Genomic DNA, 23,941 nt, shown 5'->3' with positions numbered 1-23,941 from the left:
GATTTTTTGTGGTTCTAAAATAATAGTGGGGACGAGATTGTTAATTGTAAATTTCAGACTAGAAGCTTTAATGTACGTTGTAACAGTAAAGAGTAAAAAAGGATAATGTCTGTTTTGTAAAAGTAAGCATGAATTCAATTCAAGAGTGAAAAGAAAAAATGTTATTAAAGATAATATTAGTTTAAAACTGATGTATATTGTATTTTATAGTATGTTTATGAATAAGGGTAATTGTAATTTAAAACTAGAAAAATGGAATTATAATTGGTAAATTTTAAATTTTAAATTTTGCACTTATTTAATATTACTTTTTAAGTAATTATATGAATTAATTGATTAAAGTTTTGAATTTAATTTTATAATATATTTGATATTTACAGAACTAATCAATGAAAATTAATAATTTTTGGCTTCATACTAATAATAATAATAATATTTATTCATTTTTTATGAATAAAAGAAATCAAAATAGAAGAAAGAAGTGTAAGTATTGAAATCTAAATTTTAATTTATTAAATATTATTTCTTAAATAATTTTATGAATCAATTCATATAAATTTTGAATTTAATTTTATATTTGACATTTACAAAACTAAACAATGAAAATGAATAGTTTTTGACTTTATATTAAAATTTAATTATTGTTGAAAATGATTTAATAATAATTTTTATATTTTTTAAATATAGATTCAATTTGGTTCAACATGCTAGCTATATTAGTTTAGAAAAAAAATTATATATATATATAGAGAGAGAGAGGGAGATAAAGTCATAAGGAAGGGCAAGTAACAAAATACAATTTCATTTAAAAAGACAAGAAAAAAAATATTTGAATTTGAAAACGTCTCAAAGATCGTGCCAGATAGCCAAGTAATTGACACCAGAGTTAATATATCTTACAATTTATATTAAGATTAAGGGAAATTTATCTAAAAATAAGATGGGCTTATCTTTGGTCCAAATCTATTAAACAAATATATAAATAAAGTAGGTTATAATAAAAAGATTGTATTCACACTAGTTGAAAAAAGAGAGTATGAAAATGGATGAGAATTATGATTAAATTCATGGATAAACCTAGATAGCAAATATTCAGCATATTATCATGTAATTTGATGTTGGAAACTGATGGTTGAGATGTTGGAGATTAGTAACAAATAGAAAAACTCACAAAGAAGACAACTCACAAGAATTTGAATAATAGTTGAATATGATTATTGAATTAAAAGGGGTAGAAGTTCATCACCAAGACTAGATACTAAGGGAAACAAAAAACACCACCCTAAAAATTTTGATCTAAAATACAGAACAATAGAAGTTTATCACTATAAAAAATTCACCTAAAAGGTACAAAATTTGAAGAACAGTATAAAAGATTGCTTAGGGATAAAGAAAACCCTATTCTCCTTCTACCAAAAAATAACAAAAAATAAATAAGCTAGGAACATCCCTCTAAGCATGGGAACTTCACAGATTGAATTCCTAGAATCATGCCTAAAATGATGAGATTTGTATATGAACACAATAATCTATAATGTGAATGCAATTATTTGCCCATTTACTTTTGTAAATTACATGATAATAAATTTGACTACAATCCCATCCATCTTTATACTCTTCTTTTCCAGTTACTGTGAATACAATCTCCCTATTCCAACCCACCTTATTTTTGTATTTATTTAATGGATTTAGATCAAGGATAGGCCCATTTTATTTTTTGGATAAGTTTTCCTTAATCTCAGCCCAAGTTGTAAGATATATTGACACTACAGAGTCAATCTCCTCTGGTTAGAAAAGACTCGTCCTTAAGTCTGAATTAATATTCTCACCATAGTAGGGTGACAAATCAACAACATTGAAGCTGAAATATACTCCATAAGTGTCGGGAAGCTCTACCTTATAAGCATTCTCTCCAATTCATTGTGAAATTTGAAATGGGCCATCTGGCTTAGACTATAGCTTACCAACCTTCTCTTATAGAAACCTTTCTTTGTGCAACTAATCCCACACCAAATCATGTTCTTTAAACTTTATATGTTTTCGATGCATGATTATTGCCTTTTTATATTTCTTATTTTTTTGCAAAATTCTATTCTGAACCTGTTCATAAAATATTTTGATACTCTTGCTTTTTCTTCTATATCTCTATCAAAATGTTGGTTAGTATAAAGTTGAATTAAATCCAAAGAATAGATTGCATTCTTTTCAAGAACAATTTCATAAGGGCTACAACCAATGATTTGATTTTGTGAATGGTTGTCGGCAAACTCCACTTGTAGTAAAACAAGTTCACATTATTTTAGTTTCTTTCCTGCATAACTCCTTAAGAAAAATTTTCAAGCTATGATTGATAACTTCAGTTTACTCATCAATTTGGAAATGATGACAAGAGCTATAATTAAGACTAGTAATAAGCTTCCTTCAAAGGTGTGCCAAAAATGGCTTAAGAACTTGGAATTTCAATTGAACACCATGGACTTTTGGAATGTCATGTAACTTTACACTCTCTCTGTAATACCAATCAGAAACATGAGAAGTATCTATGGTTTTGTTACAAGGGACAGAATTTACCATATTGTAAAAAAGATCCACAACCACCATGATGGAATCCTTGTTCTGTTGAATACCTGACAACCCCACTATAAAGTCTAAGCTAATATTATCCCTTCCAAAATGTTCTCCCAATGCACCATCATGAACTTTGGTGAAAATGGCTTATCTTTGAAGACTGTTCAGGTAATTAGCTTTGAAGAGAAAGCCATCATGTAACAAAATTTGGTTATGTGACCCAAGCTTGTATTCTTTCCAAATTCTATCACAATAAAAAACCTCCTTACAAAGTTCTTTGAGCACATCAAAGTTAATAACTTGATTAGCCATAGTTCCCAATTTAGAGTGCTTTAGGGTTAAAGCTTTTACCACCTTTTTAAGAATTCTAAATTTTTGTTTAACAGTGAAGTAATAAGATTGAAGAAACTCCATCCAAGTTACATTTTTTCGATTGAGCTTGTATTGACTATTAATGATCTTCAGTTTCTTATGATCAAAATATAGAACAAATGACTTAGCAAGAGGACACTGACTCCAAATAAACAAAGCTCTATAAATATCATAGAACTTCTTATTGTAAATTAAGTACTTCCATTAGGAATCATTCAGCTTTTCACTAAAGAAGGCAATTGGTTTTCTTTCTTCATTAAGGCAAGCATCTATAGAAGCTACATCACACCACACTTTATCTTTATATTACTTTCTTATGGAAAAAGCAACTAAGCACCTTTTGCTAACCTTGATTTCATTATCTTTTTGCAACCAAGACAGCTTATATGGTTGGGGGTGATTTACTATTTTGAGGCATAATTTTTACACAATAAAAGTAGAAACAACGTTTTCAAAATTTTCACTATCAATTATAACATTACATACTTTCCTATTGTAGTACACTGAGTGTAGAACATGTTTTTTTGTAACCAATCTTTTTTCTTAGTAGGTGTGGCACTCAAGCTACATTGTATGACTAAGGATGCTCCACAATCGTCATAAGTTATCTCTTCTTCCTCTTCAAGGTTTTGATTCTCTTCAACCAACTTCTCTTTATTTTCTTTCAAGTTTTTCTTTACTAGAGTCACAATCTTCCTGTTTGGGCATTCTGAGGCAATGTGTCTAAGCCTTTGACACTTAAAATACCTTTTAGTTTGTGCACTAGATTGAAGCTTGCTTGTTGAGGTTCTATATTTCTTTTAAGACTACGTTGGAATAAGCTTAGAAGGAACAATAATTTTGGATGAACCACCTTTATTGATACAACTTTCTTGGGACCTAAATCTCAAGTTGCTACCACGGGCCTCCTTTTGTTGTCTTTTCACCTTAAGGGCAAGCTTGCATAAATCATTGAAAGTCCAATACGATTAAAGTTGTACCATATTAGCTATCTCGATCTTCAACCTTCCAAGATATTGTGCAATAGTCTATTCTTCTTGTCCCACTAATTAGTATTTCAACATGAAATGGTCAAACTCAATCGTATACTCTTCTATTAAGAGATTTCTTTGTTTCAAGTTATGGAGCCTAAGAAAGATGTCTTGATAGAAGTTATCTAAAAGATGCTTCTTTTGACAAGACATCTTTTTTAGGCTCCATAACTTGAAGCAAAGAAATCTTATAGTGGAGGAATATATGGTTGAGTTTGACCACCTCATGTTGAAATACGAATTAGTGGAACAAGAAGAGCAAACTATTACATGGTATCTTGAAAGGTTGAATATCAATATAGCTAATGTGGTACAGCTACAATCCTATTAAACTTTCAATGATGTATGCAAGCTTGCCTTTAAAGTGGAGAGACAACAAAAAGAGGCCTATGGTAGCAACTTGAAAGTTGGGTCCAAAGAAGGTTATATTAATAAAAATGGCTCATTTAAAACTATTGTTCCTACTAAGCCCATTCCAAAATAGCCCTAAAAGAAAGATAAAAACTCAACAAGCAAGCCTCAGTCTAGTACATAAATAAAAAAATGTTTTAAGTGTCAAAGGCTTGGACACATTACCTTAAAATGCTCAAACAGAAAGATTATAACTCTAGTAGAGGAAGACTTAAAGAAAAATAAAGAAAAGCTGGTTGAAAAGAATCAAAACCTTGAAAAGAAAGAAGAGGTAACCTATGGTGATTGTGGATCATCCTTAGTCATACAATGCAGCTTGACTATTGTACTTGATAAAGAAGAAGACTAGTTGCGTAAAAATGTGTTTCACACTTAATGTACTACCTATGGGAAGCTATGTGATATTATAATTAATAGTGAAAGTTTTGAAAACATTGTTTCAACTTTTATGGTGCAGAAATTAAGCTTTAAAACAATGGATCACCTTCAACTATATAAGCTATCTTGACTGAAAAAGAGAATGAAATTAAGGTCAGCAATAGGTGTTTGGTTTTTTTTTTCATAGAAAAACAATACAAAGATGAAGTGTGGTATGATATAGCTCCGATGGATGCTTGTCACTTATTGCTTGAAATACCTTGGCATTATGATAGAAAGGTTATTTATGATGGTTACCGTAATACTTGCACATTTGTAAAAGATGGATGCAAAATCATCCTAGGCCCTACCAAACCCATAGTGACATCAAAACCAAACAAATGGGATGGAAATAGCTTGTTTACCAAGGTCAATTACAGAAAAAAATAAAATTGGTGGTATTATGTATGCACTAATACTGATTGAAGAGAATGAAGATAGTGAGGAGTCCCTTGCAGTGATACAACCATTGTTGGCAGAATTTTAAGATGTTGTTCAAGAAGAATTACCAGTTGGTCTACCACTAATTAGGAACATTTAACATTGTGTAAACCTTATCCCAAAAGCTATTCTACCCAAAAAGGTAACCTATAGGGTGAGTTCTAAAGAGCATGATGAGTTACAATGCCAAGTTAATGAATTAGTGAAAAAAGGAATAATATGTGAAAGCATGAGCCTTTGTGCACTCCCAGCCCTGTTGATGCCCCAGAAGGATGGATCATGGCACATGTGTGTGGATAGTAAGACAATCAACAAAATCACAATTGACTATCACTTTTTTATCCCGCACTTAGATGACTTGTTAGATCGACTACATAAAGCAACTATTTTTTCCAAGATAGACCTACACAGTGGCTATCATCAAATCAGAATGAGGCTTAAAAATGAGTGAAAAATAGCCTTCAAGGCAAAAGATGATCTCTATGAATGGATGGTAATACCTTTTGGTTTATCTAATGCTCATAGTACTTCAATTAGATTTATGAATCATACCCTTAAACCTTATATTGGCATATATGTAGTAGTATAGTTTGATGATATTCTGGTGTACAACGAAGATGATGACCAACATTTGAATCATTCACACTAACTGTTTTGCATATTAAGGGAACAAAAGCTTTATGCTAACCTTAAAAGTGTAGTTTCTTTACTTTTAGCCTTTTGTTTCTAAGATTTACGATGTCAAAAGAAGGAATAAAGATAGATCTTAACAAGGTTAAGATAATTTTAAATTGGGCAACGCCAGCATCTTTACATGATATCTAAAGCTTCCACGGCCTTGCATCTTTTTATAGGCATTTCATTAGATGTTTTAGCTTTATTATGCATTCTATTATCGAATGTTTGAAGAATGAAGCTTTTAAGTGGACTAAAGAAGCTCGACACAGCTTTGAGCTCATCAAAAAAAGGATCATCGAAGCTCTCATCTTATCTCTACCAAATTTTGATAAGTGTTCGAGATGGAATATAATGCATCTAATTCTGAAATAGGTGCTATTTTAAGCTAAAGAGAAAAGCCTATAGCATTTTTTAGTGAAAAGCTCAATGAAGTGAAGAGAAAGTATTCAACCTATGACAAAAAGTTATATGCCATATATAAAGCTTTATTCCATTGGAGTCAATATCTCCTTGTCATGCCATTTATCCTATATTCAGACCATGAGGCTTTGAAGGTCATCAATAGCCAAAACAAGCTCAACCAAAGGCATGTAGCTTAGGTGAAGTACCTTCAAGCCTACAACTTCACTATCAAGCATAAATTGAGAACTTAAAATGTGGTGACAGATGCTTTGAGTTAAAAACACTCCTTACTAGAGACTATGGCTATTGACGTTATTGAATTTGATGTGATCCAAGGGCTCTATGAGGCAAACCCTTACTTTGGTCGAATTTGGGAAGAATGTAAGCAAGGACCACACAACTAGTTTTTGTTACATGATGGATATCTCTTCAAGGCTAATAGCCTTTGCATCCTCTTATATTTCTTGAGACAGGCCTTAATCAATGAGGCTTATGATGGTGCACTAGGTGGACACTTTGGAAAGGACAAGACACTTGTTTTTTTACAAGATAGGTTTTGTTAGTCGAGAATGGAAAAAGATGTGATGAAACACCTTGAACGATGTAGAATGTGCCACATTGCCAAAAGTTATAGTCAAAACACTAGATTGTATACTCTACTGCCAATATCTATTACTTTTAGAGAAGATGTTAGTTTAGACTTTATAGTAGGACTATCTAGAAGTCAAAGGAACAAAGAATCCATCATGATGGTTATAGGTCATTTTTCCAAGATGGCCTATTTCATTCCTTGTACCAAAACTATAGATGTTTTTTATGTTTCTAATTTGTATTTTAGAAAAATTATAAGGCTACATGAAGCTTCTAGATCTATGGTGTCTGATCGAGATTCCAAGTTTCTTAGTTATTTTTGGTGCACCTTTTAGAGAAAGCTTGGCACCAATCTCAAGTATAGTTTTTCTCATCATTCTCAAACAGATGGTCAAACAGAAGTAACCAACCATAACTTGGGCAACCTTTTAAGAAGTTATGTAGGTAAGAATATCAAGCAATGGGATCTTGTTTTACCTAAAATAGAGTTTACCTACAACTGCTCACCATACCAAATCACTGGTTGCAGCCTTTTTGAAGTGGTGTATGGTAAGAATCCAATTAGCCTTTTAGATTTAGTTTTCCTCCTTACTAATCAATAATTTAGTGAAGATGCAGAAAAAATAGCTGAGGGTATCAAACAATTGCATGAACAAGTGAGAGTTAGGATTTTGCAATAAAATGAGAAGTATAGAGGGGCAACAAACAAGCATCGAAGATATGTAAAGTTCAAAGAAGGTGATTTAGTATGGATTAAGTTGTGGAAAGAGAGATTCCTTATAGGAAAGTTTGACAAATTACAACCTATGGCAAATGGTCCATTTAGAATTTTCCAACGTATTAGAAAGAATACGTACAAGATAAAGCTTCATGATACTTATAGAGTATTTTTCACCTTCAATGTTACTGATTTATCACCCTACCACGGTGAGAAGACTAATTCAGACTTGAGTACAAGTCTTTTCAAACTAGAGAAGATTGACACTAGAGTGTCAACATATCTTACAACTTAGGTTGAGACTAAGGGAGACTTATCCAAAAATAAAATAGGCCTATCCCTGGTCCAAATCCACTAAACAAATGTAAAAATAAGGTGAGCTAGAATAAAGAGATTGCATTCATACTAGCTAGAAAATGATAGCATAAAGATGGATGGGAATTACGGTTAAATTCATGGATGAATCTAGATATCAAATATTCAACCTATTATCATGTAATTTGCAAGAGTAAATGGGTAGATAATTATGTTCACATTACAAATTATTGTGTTCACATGCAAATCTTATGATTTAATGCACCATTTCAACAAGACAAGATTGAAGGCAATCCCATCAATTTAGTAATCAAATCTCTGAAACTCCCATGCTTTGTGGGATATTCCTAGCCTATTTATTTTCAGTTATTCTTTGTAGAAGGCAGAGTAGATTTTGTTTTATCCTTAAGTAATCTTTTAAATTATTTTCAAGTTTCGTATCTTTTAGGTGGATTTTCTAGAGTAGTGAATTTCTATAGTTCTGCATCATTGATTAGAATTCTTAGGATAATGTTTCTATATCCTTTAGTATCTAGTCTTTGTGGTGAACTTCTATCCCTTTTAATCCAATAATCATATTTTGCCATTATTTAAATTCTTTTAAGTTGTTTTCTTTTGTGAGTTTTTTTGTTTGCAATTTCTCTTCAACGTCTTAACTATTAATTCTCGGCATTAGTAACAAATTGTTACTATTTGTTTATTATTTTAATTAATTTTTTAATTTATGTGATGCATAAATTTTTTATTATATTTTTATAATTTTAATTTTATAATTTATTTTAATTTTTATGTTATTTAATAAAAAAATATATTTTTTAATTTTTCAATTACAAAAAAATAATTTATCATATCTTGATCTTAAAGTTTTAATTTTAAAAATGTATATATATATATATATGTATCATATGTTTGATTCTTGATAAAAATTTAAAAAATCTATAATATTTTATTCATGAATCAATTATCTAAAGTGGTTGATGAAATAAATAGAGTATAAAAATGTTTTTACATGATAAAAATGAAAAAAAAAAACCCTAAAGTTGTAGACAAAAACGTTTAATTTATTAATTATCTTACAATATTTTTTAAAATATTGAAAGTATATAACTATAAATTCTAAACCAATAATATATGATACAATTAAATTGAATATTTCTTGAGTTATTTATCTTAAAATAGAAGGAGAAAACATAATATTTTTATCATTGGTACTTCATCAATTGATCCAAAACAATTATTCATAGATCGAAGCAAGTAATAAGATGAGCATTTTTCGTTTAGAAATGATAGTACTTATTTTATAATAACCAAATTGTATGATCTCAAAAAACTAATTCATAACAAAACAAACTATTATTGAAATATATAAAAAAATGTAAAAAAAATAATATTTCTTGATAATAGGTTAAAATCAAGAAAAAAAAAACCAAGAATCCAAAAAAATACAATTTAAGAAAAAAGATTTTCTAATAAGTTATAGTTTAATATAAATTTCTTGAAAAATAAAAAAGTCTTAATAAACATTTATTAACATACCATTACTATGCGATAATTAATTAAAACTTTTGAAAAAAATGAAAAAAAAGTTAGTAAATGAGTATTAAAATATAAATTGAAATAAATAATAGTTTTTTATAAGAATAAAATTATAAAAGTAATGGTATACCTTTCAAAGAAAAATTTTAAATTGAAAAATAATATTGGAACACATGCTATTTATAGGTTTATTACATGGAAAATATTTCAATTGCAATTTTTTTTTTACTAAAATGTTACAATTGTCTAATCACAATCAAGAATTATATGAGGATCCACCACTTATATGAGTGGACTCCACATATTATTTTGGTAAACCCTCCACAACTCTAAAATCTACTTCGTTAATTATAATATAATTATTGTAGGTGATGTGCTCTTTCTTATATTACAATTAAAATGAATAGATAACTATCAAATTGATAAACATCTTTTGAATTTTAAAAAAATGTAATAAGTGATATTTATCTTTTTAAATTTACAGCGTTTAAAATATGATCATAAAAAAATTAAAAAGGTAAACGTATCCAATTTTGAGATTTTAAAATTTAAAAAAGAGATATATCTATATAACTAATGAAATTTGAATTAAAAAAGACAACTTTTAAATTTTCAAATTTATATTATAATTTATTTTTTATTTTAAATAGATAATTTTATCTATTTAATTATTTTAAATTTAAATTGATGAAAGAAATATTGATAATATGAAACCAATACTTACAAATTTAAAATCAAGACATGCTGTAAAAATATGTGGTTAAAATCGGAACAACACTTATAGTAAAAAAAAAATAGAAAGTTAATTATAGATAATATAATAAAATTTTATTTTATATACATAAATTGGTTTTCCATTTAAATTTTGAAAGTTTTAAATAACTATATAAATTTTCAAATATATAATTTTTTATAAATGTCTAAAATTAAGAAATATCTTATGAATCATTATAAAGAGAAATTTTAGAAATTTTCTTACATTAAAAAAGAAAAGTTGTCCACATGAGCATATGCATCAACAAATCTTATCTGATAACATGTATCCTGTAGTATAATATTATATCTGATTGGTATTTTGGTTTTTAGAAACCCATGCTTTTATAAGATAGAGCAAGACTAGCATATTAGATGGTAATCTAAAATACGATATAGTGTTATGATATAAAAATGATATAAAAAGAAAAGATATGAAAGTAACATGATTTAAAATTTTAACAAAAATCATATATGGATTTAACAAAAAAAATATATTTCATGTTATCACGTCAATATAAATTGTGAAATATAATTTCTGTATAAAAATAATACGAATATATAAATTATCAGTATTTTATATGACATAAATACACAAATTGTCGGGTTTATATCAAATCTCCTCGTCTAATCCATTTTCTACTTATATTAAGAGATGTTTAGTTCATGAATTTTATTTTTTTTCTCATAATTTTACTTTAACCGTAATTTGATTCTTTAGTTTAATTGAAAATTTTTCTTCTACGTCAAAATCTTACATAACCCAACACTATAAAAAAAAAAAAAAAGAGAATAAAAAAACTTTCCTTTTCTTGAGTTTTTTTAGATTCCAAATGAAAAGTGATAAATTTTTCCATTTATCCTCACTAAATAATATTTTCGAACTATATTATCGTTTTTAATCTCTTAAAATTACAAAGCAAATGTAATTTTTATTATTTATAGTTTTAACAAAGACAATATTTTTAAAATAAAAAACATGATCATTATTGAAGCTATATTTTTAGAATTTTAGTTTCAATAAAAATTATGTTTTTAAGATAAAAAAATGATTTTCTTAAAACTATATTTTAATAATTCTATAGTTTTAATAGAGACTGCGTTTTTAAGATAAAAAATATAATTTTGTTAAAATATATTATGAAGAAAATTATTTTTCAAAATTTTATAATTTTAGCAAAAATCATATTTTTAAGATGAAAAAGCATTATCTTATTTAGAAATTCTATAGTTTCAACAAGAATTGTGGTATTTTTAAAGTAAAAAATATAATCTTTGTTAAAAAAATATTATAAAAAAATATTTCAACAAAAATCGCATTTTGAACTAAAAAAATATTATCTTTGTCGAAATTATTTTTTCAAAATTTTATAATTTAAACAAAAACTACGTTTTTACAATAAAAATTATTGTCTTTGTTGCTACTCATAACAGAATCAAAATAAAACGTTATCCGTATGTTTTATTTGTGTAGGGACAATCAATGTTAGATGGTAATTAAGTTCCATGCAACTTAAGAAAAAATATATACAAATATTTTGAAAATATTTGTCATTTATAATTTTATTAATTTCAAAAATATCAAAAAAAATATTTACACTTTAAATAAATAAATAAATAAGTAATTTAAATATAACTATATATCTTGTGTTATTTCTATATTATCATGATTGTCAAGTGTAATTAAGAACAATATAATAAAAGAGATCATTAGGTAATCTTATATTTCTCCAAAAAAAATTATAAATCTTACATACCGATCAATAAAATCTCAAAACCACCTATTTCCCCAAATCTACAAATTTATCCGAAATCATTCTCTCTCAAAATTTTAAACTTCGTAAACCAAATGCTCTCTAGTATTAATTTCACATTTTTTCCCTAATTCTCCTATTATGCTTCACCCTAACGATAACATATTAGTAGGCTAGGTATTGTGAAAAAAAAAAAAAAAAAAAAGGTTTCCACGTTAGTATTCGACTTAATTTCATTATGGATTTGATTTTTGGTCCATAAGAATTTTAAACCACACTGAATTACATCTTTTCTATTATTTTTCATAAAAAGTATGTGTGTGCGTGTTTTTTTTTTTCATAAAATTAAGTAAATTAAAAATAACATAAAAAATATTTTATTTTAAAAAACAAAAAATCAAATCATTGTATTTCCATTCATATCAATTTTATTTTAATTCAAAATTAAAAATATAAAATATTTTTCATACTTTAAATTTTTATTGGTTTTTATACTTTAAACCAGCAAATTAAGTTCAAGTCCCAGCTTAAAATTTATAGGTGACAGCCATTCCTGATTTGATTCATGGACAATTTTATTCTATTTCATGTAATTAACATTTGCATCCATCTTTATTGAATATATAAAGCTCATTTTCGATATACTATAAAATAATATTTGTGTTGTTTATTTGAGATGATAATATTAATTTTGCATAGTGTAAATTTGAGATATCTTACAAAATTATTCATAATTCCTTTCTTCCGCACAATTAATTAAGATACAACATGTCATTAAAACTTCATATCAATTTATAAAATCTCATAATTTGATGTTGCTTGTCAAATCACATTAACTCAATCGATAAATTAGCTAAAAATAAGCATTATATAGTTACATCAAAGGATAAAAAAAAAATACAAAAATATCATGAATTAAATTTTAAAAAATTACATATAAATTCAATAAAAATAAAAATATTTATTTATTTTTTTATTATATTAACATAAACTATAATATAATTTTTACAAAAAATATGATTTGAATATTAAATTATAATATTTTACACTATATAAATGTACAAAATAATAAATTTATCTCCATCCCATTAAATTTGTTTGATTTCATTTTGGTGTTTTAAGTCAAACAAATTCGACTTTAATAATTATTTTTAGTAAAATTTTAAAATTTTAAAATAAAACTTACAAATTTTGAGTTTTAATTTTTAATAATAAATTTTTAAAATCTTAATTCAATATAATATTTTAAAATTATTATTTTTTGCCAATAAAAAATAAATTTTTTCTATTTTAAAATTATACGTTTTTTGCCAATAAAAAATAAATTTTCAATTATTTCTATTTCTTTCTCTCTTTTATATTTCTAGATATGTAATTTTTTACTTTTTTAATATTTATTTAAACAATATAATTATTTATTATTTGTTATAGTTACAAAAGTGGACCGTGCATAGTTATTTGACAAGCTTTATAAACGTGTTGGTCACGATTGGTTGGGCCAATTGATGATATGGTAAAAATGTTATATGCAAACTTTTTTTGGTCAAATTATGTCAAAATTTTTAGATTTTGTGAAAATTTAAAATTTAATCTATATATTGTAATTTATATAAATTTAGTTCTCATATTATTTTAGTTTAATAATTTTAGTCTAATCACTAATTTCATAAATTTTTTATTGTTAAAAATATTAACATGTCTTTAACTTATTGATGTGACATGGGTTTGCTTATGTAATAATTTGAATAAATAAAATCAATTATTAAATTATGTAAATAATATCTGCACTCTTACAAAATTTAAAATTTAGTTTTTGTACTATCACAAAATTTAAATTTTAATCTTTCTAAGATAAAAATTATTTAAATTTTTTTAAAAATTTTTATTTTTGTAAAATATTAAATTTTAAAAATTATCACAATAGTTTGTCACAATATTCTATACTATTATGTCACACTTTTTATATATTATCTTTAACTATTAAACATATAAAAATAACTAGTAACGACAACAAGTAAATTACCTACTAATTTTGAGTTACTTGTACTCAAATTTGATTATCAAACATAATATTCACACCTTTCAAACTCGATTAATAATCCTTTATTAAACTTGATTAATATTGAACTATTTTTATGTATTTTATTTATCAAAATTTTAATAAATTTTGATACATATTTTAGATAAGTATTTTATTTAAAAATTTTTATAGAGTTTTTACCATTGAATAAATATTATACAAATTTTTAATATAAACTATATTTTTAATAATTTTTTACATTTTATTTATCTTCTCATTGAACTTATCAATCTATTGATTTAACTTTAAATTTTAGTTTTTATGCAATCATTTTTAATAAATAACTTTACAAATTTCACTTAATAAGTTTTATCTAAATATTGTCTTATATATTACCAATTATTTTGTTAAATGTTGATCCTAAATTATTACCTTTCAAAGCAAGCAAGCTTTGCTCTCATTTGTTGGTCACTCCGTGCTACATCCCTTATACTTAATAGTTTTAGAAACTAGAATTGTGCTTCATCTTAATCTTATTTTATCACTATTTTACCACATAATCTATTGAAACATAAACCATTACAAGAAAACAAATCATCAATGATGGGAATTTTCGTTGCCGCTACAAGTTGCTTTGGGCAACGGATTAATGATGAATTGTTTGCTGCTTTTTGTATAGCCTGCAAGTACATAGATCAAGTAATAAAATAGAAGTACTCCAGTATCATCTTCCAAGGGATTATAGATTGTAATGTTTGGTAGCTCACAATTACCAAAGTTGACAGCCTAAAATCTTATATCAAATAATTGAAAAGTTAGGGATTGATTGCAAAATAAAGAAAAAAAAGATTGTAGGCTTAGATCTTAACTTCACCAACTATCATTTGGGAAGTAAAAGAGAGCAACCATAAATAACTAAAGAAAACAACTTGGAAAATAAGAAAAAGTGATGAAGGTCGAATAGTATAAGTTTGCATAAAAGAGTGACAAAACTAAATTGTATGAAATCTTTTAAAGAAAAGTAATGGCTGAAACTTGTGTTAAGCTAAAGTAGGAAAACTTGAATCAAATTTGTAAAAGAATGCTTTGCCAAAATTAAGAATGTAAAAACAAGATTTGAAAGCTAAAAGTAATGAAAAAGAGATCTTGGAAAGCTACTTCTTTGAATTGAAAAAATATAGCTTTTATGGTTATTATCAAATTTGTCACCTAAGCCAATAACTAAGCTAAACTAAAAGGAAAAAGAAACTAAAAAGAAAGAAGAGAAGAATGGGATGAGAGATGACGACATGAGGTGAATGCCTCCTTATTTATAGTGAGGGATTTAGCCAAAGAGGATAGGATTACAAGAATTGTTTTCAAATTCAAATACTACATGATAGGGTTGATCTTTATCTTCAAATGAGGTATGTTAAATGTGGACTCTTCAATCTTGAATGCCTTAGTGAAATAATGGTGGTCTTGGGCATTTATATTCACTTGATAAAATCATCTCCTAAGGTTCAGCTAAGATGAGTTTCAAACGAGGATAATTACTTATTTTATCCAAACTCTTGAAGGTCAAAGAGATGAAGTCCTCCTTCAAGCAAAACTCTTCAAAGCTAAGCCAAAATGTTATGATCCCTCTCAAAGTCTCTTTGGCCGAATGTATCTAGTCTCCATGTTAGGTGAAAAATGCATGAAGTCTTCTTGAATTATTTCTTAGCTGAATGGAAGAGATAAGAGTCCTTATGTAATTAAATTTCTTCATGGGTAAGTAAAAGAGTCACTCTTGGATTAAACCCCTTTAGCCAAATAAGGTGGTGTCTAAGTGAGCTTGAATTGCATACAAGCCCTTTTAGGATAAAGGTGGCCGAATGCGATGAATCATGAAAAAGTCCTAATGCTTGCTACATTCTCCAAATAAGTATTATCTCTTTGCATTTTTGCTTTGGCCGAATATCATGGATGAGGTTGATGTGTCCTTATGCAAGTAAAACTTTTTCTTGGCCACATGAATGGATGCATTTGGACCAATGTGGTTCAGCTATAGGCTTTCAATATAGGGCCAAATGTATCTTTTGCATGCTTGTATGCATCGATTGCATGAAAATGAAGTCCGCAAGCTTGAAACACTAAAAATCACAAAATCGTCATTATGGCCCCAAAAATCAATCAAATTTTAGATTGTTGCACCTATTTTAACATGTAAAAACACTATATTTTAGGTGCTATCATACCCTAACACTTAAATCTTTGCTTGTCCTTAAGCAAATTCCTTAAATCAACAAAACTAAGTATCAATATACATACTCACTAAGTCAGGAGTTACATAAAATTCCTATCATGTATTATTGCATAAGATAAAACTAATTATAAACACAGAGTTGCAAGAAATTCCTTAAAAATCAAGCTCCTATTATCTTATGTTCTTTACACATATACATCAACTCAATCTTTGAATTTAAATGTGATGAAATATTTTACATTCTTTTTATTTGAGTTAAGTGTAATGAAATATTTTACATTTTTTTTACTTGAGCTATATACATGAATTTAAGATAGAATAGACTTTATATGTTCAGTTTCCCCTTCCCTTTCTACTAATGTTAGACCTACATACCTAGCTCAAGAACATAAAGTCTTTTAAGCTTGTAATGTAAAATTTGGGTTAAGGTAGGAAAAAGGAAATTTTATGCTCAAAAACCTAAGTTTACCTTCTTTGAATTTCTTGGACTTTGAACAATTAAGAGCTCTTTTCAAAACTTTGACTTTTGAGGCATCACTTTATTCTTTATTCACAATATTTTTTTTTTTTGGAAAAATATAGCCATTTTTGGTTTTATCAGGTTTTGCCTTTGTTTTTGCCATTTTCTCTTCTTTTCATTCCTTGTGCCTCCCTTTCTCCCAAAATCATAATCATGTCCATAATACATAAGAAAGCATGGTAAAACAAAAGAAGAGATAATAATAATCAAAGAAAAGGCTTTTTGGCTTATTATGTGGCTAAATAAACAAAAAAAAAAAATAATATAATAGGTTCAAAATAAAGATTCTAGGAATGTATCATAACAAGGTAGGCTTGAAAATTGCTCAAATGGTCCAAAAAACTGCCTAGATCATCTATTGATCTAAATACAATGTAGGATTTTGCCTCAAAGGTTGTGTAAATGAATTCTAGAACACTTATTCATATCCTAAAATCTCATGCAAATCCACATCTTACAGACATCCACAAAAATCATAACATTTCATTAAAAGAGAATATAAGCATATGCACAAAAATCATATCCAAAGAGGAACATGTTTAAGAATTCCTTTCAAGTTCTACCATATTCATAATCAACTTTATATCATACTTTAGTCAATCTTGGAAAAGTATATTAAAATCAACTAAGTGTACATAATAATGAGATCTAGGATGTCAATTTGGTTTGAAAGCAAAAATAGGATCACAATTTGCAAAAGGCATTCTTCCCCCTTACTTAAATTGAACAATGTATCAAAATAGCAATCAAAGGAAAAAAAAATACTCCCTAAATTTACTTAAAGCCAAATCTTCATTGCATGAGGCATCCTTTTCATTTCATCCCTACAAAAAAAACTAAAATACAAAAATAAACATTTAAACACACCTGTCCTAATAAAAATAAAAAAAAACATAAATCATAAAAATAAAAGTTGGGTTGCCACCTAAACAACGCCAATTTTGGTCAAGGTTGACCATCCCTAAATCTATGTCTTAGTTAAATACACCAATTCCTCCATTTATCTTATGGTCCCTCCTTGATTTACTTTCAATCAATGCTCATTAACCTTAAAAGGTTGCTTTTCTTTCTCATCCATGATTTCTACAACTCCATAGGGAAAAACTTAGGTCACAATAAAGGGTCCATTCCATTTTGACTTCAGCTTTCTAGGGAATAGTTTTAATTTTCAATTTAAGAGCAACACTTTCTATCTAGTCTCAAAATTCTTCTACACTACCTTTTTGTCAAGCCATCACTTTATTTTTTCTTTGTATAGCTTGGTATTTTCATAAACTTGTAGTTTGAATTCATTTAGTTCACTAGCTAGAGTCTGATCAAGGTTTAAATTTTGGATGGCCTACTTGAGCTAAGCATACTTGAAAGTCTTACTTTTAAAGTGGATAAGGTGAAAGACCTTGTCATTTTATTGCCCTAATACAACCTCTACTATAAAAACACTTGCATCACATATTAATTCAAAGGGTTATTTCTAATCAGGCTATGAGAGAATAGGTGTAGTAATCAACTTGTTTTTTAGAGTTTAAAATACTTTTGTACAATCTGGGGTGAACTCGAACTTGGCATCTTTCTCTAATAGATGATATAATGGTTTGGAGATCTTGGAGAAATCATGAATGAATCTCTTATAGAAACCAATATGTCCCAAGAAGCTTAATCTTTTTAACTGAAGTTGGCAAAAGTAATCTTTCATCACGTCTATTTTGCTCAATCACGTCTATTTTGCTCAATCAACCTCTATCCCTTTTACAGATACTTTATTTCAAGCATAATCCCTTTACTTTATGCCCAAGCATAATCCTTTCTTACACCTTGAAATGACATTTCTCCTAATTTAGCACTAGGTTGGTTTTTTTTGTATCTTTGAAGTACTTTAGACAAATTAGTAGGACATAGTTAAAAATTATCACCAAAAACTGAGAAATTATCCATAAATACCTCTAGGATTTCTTTCACCATGTTTGAAAAAATTGCCATCATACATCACTAGAATGTTACAGCATTGCACAACATAAAAGGCATTCTTTTAAAGGTGAAAATGCCACATAAACAAGTGAAAGTAGTTTTCTTTTGGTCTTGAGGGGCTATAGATATTTGATTATGACCAAAATACCCATTACGTAAGCAGTAATACCATTTCTTTTAACCTATCAAGCATTTGATCTATAAATGGCAAAAGAAAATATTCCTTACAAGTGGCTTTATTCAACTTTCTATAATCCATGCAAACCCTCCATCCAGTTAAAGTCCGCATAGGGATCAACTCATTATTCTTATTAGTCACCACTTTCATGCCTCCCTTTGTTGGTACACATTGAACTGGGCTTACCCATAAGTTGTCTGAAATAGGATAAATAATCCCAACATCTAACCACTTGATAACTTCTTTCTTAACCACCTCTTTCATGGTAGGATTTAGACACTTTTGCTATTTAATTGTTGCCTTGTGTTCATCTTCTAACAGGATTTTATGCATGCATATAGTAGGGCTAATACCTTTAATGTCTACTATTGACCAAGCAAATGGCTTTTTATGTCTTTTAGTACTTCTAGCAACTTTGCCTATTACTCATGGTTTAAAGCTAAAGAGATAACAACTGAAAAAGTGAAAACTTCACCAAGGAATGCATACCTCAAGTAGGATGGCAAGGGCTTTAATTCCACAACTAGGGCCTCCTCAATGGAAGGTTTGAGAGCTGTTTTCACCTTGCGTTATGTTTTTGCACTTGTTGTTATGACTCTAACTGCCTCATGATTTGTTTGAACATCTTTAGGTACATTCATGGGGAAGATCTCCTTTTGATCATGCATGCTCATTGTTAGTACCCCTTTTTGGATATCAATTATGGCTTTTCCTATTTTTAAAAAGGGTCTCCTTAATATGATTGGCACATTGACCTCTTTAACAATTTTTAAGACCATAAAATTTATTGGGAGCATTAGCCTTCTTACTTGTACCAATAAGTTCTCAACCATACCTTTAGAAAGTCTGGTAGATCTATCAGCTAACTGTGTTGTTGTAGTTGTTAGTTTGAGTTTTCCTTTTCCCAGTTTTTTAAAATGACATAAAGGTATTACATTAATACTTGCACCAATATCACATAATGCTTTATCAAAATATTGATTACCAATAATATAAGGAATAGTAATACTTTTTGGATAGCTTAGTTTTAATGGTAACCCCTTTTATATGATAGTACTGCACTTTTAAGTAATCGCCACTATTTCATGATCCTCTTGTTTTTTTTTTTTGGATAAAGTTTTCTTTAAAATCTTAGCATATTTAGGCATGCATTATATGGCTTCAGCAAAAGGAATGGTGACTTGCAAATTCTTAAAGAGTTTAGTAGATCTTTTAAATTGTCTTTCTTCTTTTTGTTGCTAGAATCTTTGTGAAAATAGAATTTTTGGATAAATCAACTTTGAGGGAGCTTCTGAGGGATGATTGTCACTTTTCTACACTTACCTCTAGCAACTTGTAGGTCACTCTTTAAGCAAGTGGTAAAGTTTTTTCACTTCTTAAAGTTATAGCTATTACCTCTTCTTGTTGCTTTAAGAGATCTTTGGTCAATGTACTAATTTAAGATTCCATGTTTTCAATGGATCTGGCTTGATCTTGTAAGGTAATTATTGGTGGACTATGGTTTCAAGGATGGGTAAATCTATAATGTTGAACAAATTGGATAGTTTTTTTCTTAAGCTAACATTTTCCATTAGAATTGGGTCTTTCAAAGATATCCCAAAACATAAAGAGGTTTTGCAATATTCACATAGTTAGGTTGGAATTGGGCTCCTAGGGCTTCTATCTTTTTAGTTAGGATAGCTAACTGGGAATTGATTGAGGTGATTGCATCTATTTTAAATAAACCAGCAGACATTTTACTTACCTTTCTCTCCATGCCCCACTAGTAATTGTTAGCAACCATCTTTTCAATCATTTCATTGGCTTTATCAAGAGTCTTGCTCATAATTGCCCCTTTAGTAGTTAAGTCTAAACTGGTTCTCATTGATGGTGTGGGACCATTGAAATATCTAGATTTGAAGCCAATTAGTAATCCATGATGTGGGCATTTCCTTAACAACTCTTTGAATTTTTCCCATGCATCATATAATGTTTCACCATTAACTTGCAAAAATGTAGTGATCTCATTCCTTAATTTGACTATTTTGGTTGATGGGAAAAACTTTTCCATAAACTTTTGTACCAAATCATCCCATATTGACATTGGGCTAGGTGATGTCAATCAACCTTTTCACCTTGTCCTTGAGAGAAAAAAATAGTCTTAGTTTAATAGCTTTATCAGAAACACCATTATAGCAAAAAGTATCACATACCAAATCATCCTATGTTATGATTGAGCCAAGTGATGTCAATTAAGTTTTAATATAATAGCTTCATCAAAAACAACATTATAGCAAAAAGTATCACATAATTCAAGAAAATTAGAAAGATGAAAGTTAGGATCATCGCTTGGTAGTCTTCAAAACTGCACAAAAATTTAGACCATTTGTATAATTAGAGGCTTTATCTCAAAGTTGTATGCTTGAATAGTTGGCCTTCTCATAAATTGTTAAAAACCATCAGAATTGGGAATTGCATAATCCCTTAAAGTTCTTTGAGCCTTATTGTTTGCGTTAACTATATGTGTTGGTGCAAGTGGTGCTAGTTGCTTTTTTCTTCTTCTTTTGAATGTTCTTTTAATCTTTTAATCAACTAGAGCTAAGTCAACACTTTTGGATCTGCACATGCAAACAAGAAAAGATCAAAATAAAAGAAAAATAAAAGCAAATAAAAGAAAACGAGTTTAAATTATAAGGTTTAAGAAATTGTTATTGATATTGAAAACACCGCTATAATCTCCGATAAAGGCATCAAAAATTTGATTGCTGCTTTTTGTATAGCCTGCAAGTGTACAGTTCGAGTAATAAAATAAAAGTATTCCAGTATCATCTCTCAAGGGATTATAGATTGTAATGTTAGGTATCTCACAATTACGAAAGTTGACAGCCTAAATTCTTATGTCTAAAAAATTGAAAATTTAGGGGTTGATTACAAAATAAAGAAAAGAAAGATTGTAGGCTTAGATCTTAACTTCACCAACTATCACTTGGAAAATAAATGAGAGTAGCCACAAATAACTAAAGAAAACTAGTTGAAAAATAAGAACAAGTGATGAAGATTGAATGGTCTAAGTTTGCATAAAAGAGTAAGAAAACTAAATTGCATGAAATACTGTAAAGAATAATAATGGTTGAAACTTGTATTGAGCTAAAGTAAGAAAACTTGATCAAACTTGTAAAAGAATGCTTTGCCAAGATTAAGAATGTAAAAATAAGATTTGAAAACTAAAAGTAATGAAAAAGAGATCTTGGAAAAATACTTATTTGAATTGAAAAAAATAATTTAAAAAAGAAAGCTTTTGTGGTTATTGGCAAATTTGTCACTTAACCCAATAACTAAACTAAAAAAAAAAAAAGAACTAAGAGACTAAAAAGAAAGAAGAGAAGAATAGGATGAAAAATGATGAAATGAAGTGAATGGCCTCCTTATATATAGTGAAGGATTCGGCCAAGGGGGCTAGGATTCCAAAAATTGTTTCCAAATTCAAATACTACATGATAGGGTTGATATTTATCTACAAATGAGGTATGTCAAATGCAGACTCTTCATTCTTTAATGCCTTGGCCAAATATGATGGTGATCTTAGCCATTGATCTTCACCTGATAAAATATTCTCCTTAGGTTCAACTAAGATCAGTTTCAAGAGAGGATAATTGCTTTTTTTATCCAAACTCTTGAAGTTCAAAAAGATGAAATCCTTCTCCAAACAAAACTCTTCAAAGCTAAGCTAAAGTGTCATGATCCCTTTCAAACTCTCTTTGGCCGAATGAATTTAGTCTCCATGTTGGGTGAAAATTGCATGAAGTCTTTTTGAATTGTGTCTTAGCTGAATGGAAGAGATGGGAGTCTTTGTGCAATTAAATTCCTTCATGGCTAAGTAAGAGAGTCACTTTTGGATTAAACCTCTTTAGCCAAATAAGGTAGTGTCTAAGTGAGCTTAAAATTGCATGCAATCCTTCTTAGGATAAAGGTGGTCGAATGTGATGAATCATGATAGAATCTTAATGCATGTCACATTATCCAAATAAGCATTATCTCTTTACTTTTTTTCTTTGGCCAAATATCATGGGAGAGGTGGATGTGTCCTTGTACAAGTAAAACTCTTTCTTAGACATATGGATTGATGAATTTGGACCAATATGGTTCGGCTATAGGTTTCGAAGATAGGGTCGAATGTATCTCTTGTATGCTTGCATGCATCGATTGCATGAAAATGAAGTCTACAAACTTGAAACCCTAAAAATCAAAAAATAGGCATTAAGGCACCAAAAATCAACCAAAAATTAGATTTTTGCACCTATTTTAACATGTAAAAACACTATATTTTTAGGTGCTATCAAGGATCTAAATAGTGAATGGTTTAGTCACTATCAAAGGAACTAGTAACGGAATTCTGTCACTAAAGACTAAGTATTAGTGACTAAACCTAAATTTGTCACTAAACTCATCACTATTTGTTGGTGCCAAATATCTAGGGTACACGACAAATTTAGCGATGGATTTTGGTCATGAAAGCCAATAATACTGATAAAAATTTCCATCCCTAGTACTCGTTTTCTTAAATTTTAAAATTTAAATTTTTTATTTTGAAATTTTTATTAGTTATATTTTTTTATTTTTTTGCTTTAATAAATATATTAATGACAAAAAATTGAGACTAATTTTTTTAGTTGTTAATTTTGAACCAATTAACATTAGTGAGGAGAATTTGTCGCTAATAGTTTTTAATTTTAAAACCCCAATTCTTTCTGTCATTCCTTCATTCCTTCTTTTCCTTCACCACCTTTATCTCCTAGTCCCCTAGCTAGGACCTTGTCGCCCCACTCGACTTTGCTATGTCTGTTTGCTTTGACAACCAGATGCCTCTTTGTCACCATTGAATTGGATGCAAGCTTGAGCTGGCAAAAACAACCCCAAATAACCCTTCATTTTCCTTTATTTTTCAGCCCACTTCTGGCAATTTTGACACACACCCTCAACCTTGAACAAACCTGGAAATCGCCTTACTTCCCATTCTCAAATCTCTCTAGGTAAATCCCTATTTTTCTTTTCTTTTTTTTAATTT

General features: G+C 28.4%; 1 non-coding gene across 1 annotated transcript; it reads left to right on the top strand.

Moving 5' to 3' along the window:
- The first annotated feature begins 20,807 nt into the window (after positions 1 to 20,807).
- LOC149518473 (small nucleolar RNA R71) lies at positions 20,808 to 20,914 on the top strand. Its single transcript, XR_016343378.1, has one exon. It is a non-coding gene; the product is annotated as a small nucleolar RNA R71 (small nucleolar RNA).
- The last annotated feature ends 3,027 nt before the right edge of the window (positions 20,915 to 23,941 follow it).

Source organism: Durio zibethinus, chromosome 6 (genome assembly GCF_047325235.1).
Source record: "Durio zibethinus cultivar Kanyao isolate XHJ-2024 chromosome 6, ASM4732523v1, whole genome shotgun sequence".
Lineage (NCBI taxonomy): Eukaryota > Viridiplantae > Streptophyta > Magnoliopsida > Malvales > Malvaceae > Durio > Durio zibethinus.
This window is presented reverse-complemented; position numbering and strand designations above follow the sequence as displayed.